Consider the following 806-nt stretch of genomic DNA (forward strand, 5'->3'; position numbering starts at 1 on the left):
CAAGTAATAAGGGAGGTTTGCCTTGAGCACAGCACTCTGGCAAAGCACTCGCTGCAGGACTGTGAACTGGCAGCAGTGAACATAAGTTACAGATGAGAACGTTAAGGGGCAGGGAGTCTAAATTAATGAGGATGGAACAACATGAGTAGAGACCAAATGAAGACACAGTGTGACATATAGAATCGATGCCATTGAACTGTGCATGTAGAAATGGTGACAGGGCATATGTTTGGTGATACTTTTTCCACCCCAAATAAGTAAGTGTTAAAGGAGAGACCAGCAAGCGGGTCTCTGGGTAAAGAAAATTGCAAGGGCAAAGGCCCAGCAGGGTTAGAGAGGAAACATGTCTATCTGTTCCTGGGCCCAAACACTGTCAGGTAGGGTCAAAGTATATGGTGGAATGGTGGAAAGTAAAGTGATTAACTTAGGTTGCAGCCGCATTGAGGTTGGTCTTAAATAAAATACAGACATTTTTTTCTTCTCCATGAGAACAGTTTCAATTGCCGGGTCAATGGATTGCCTTAGGGTGTCTGCTCGGATAACATCTTTCAAACAAACACGGAAAGAGGTTCAGTAGAAGGGTGGGAGGGAAGGCAGCACCCAGTTCCACTAAAGCAGCACAGCCTGGTTTCGTTCCAGATAGACTCAGTTCGGTGTGAAGCAATGTATGGGGCCCGATTAGATGAGACAAAACACTGATCTGGTGGAATACTACACAAGCTGGAACTCCAAAACTGTCTTTGAATGAAGGGCATAAATATAAACAAGATTTTTCTCTCTCCCCACATGTCCCACGGTAGAGCTAT

This window comes from Echinops telfairi, unplaced genomic scaffold (assembly GCF_000313985.2).
Source record: "Echinops telfairi isolate 266 unplaced genomic scaffold, ASM31398v2 ScPeMD7_3533;HRSCAF=4204_1, whole genome shotgun sequence".
NCBI classification, from domain to species: Eukaryota; Metazoa; Chordata; class Mammalia; order Afrosoricida; family Tenrecidae; genus Echinops; species Echinops telfairi.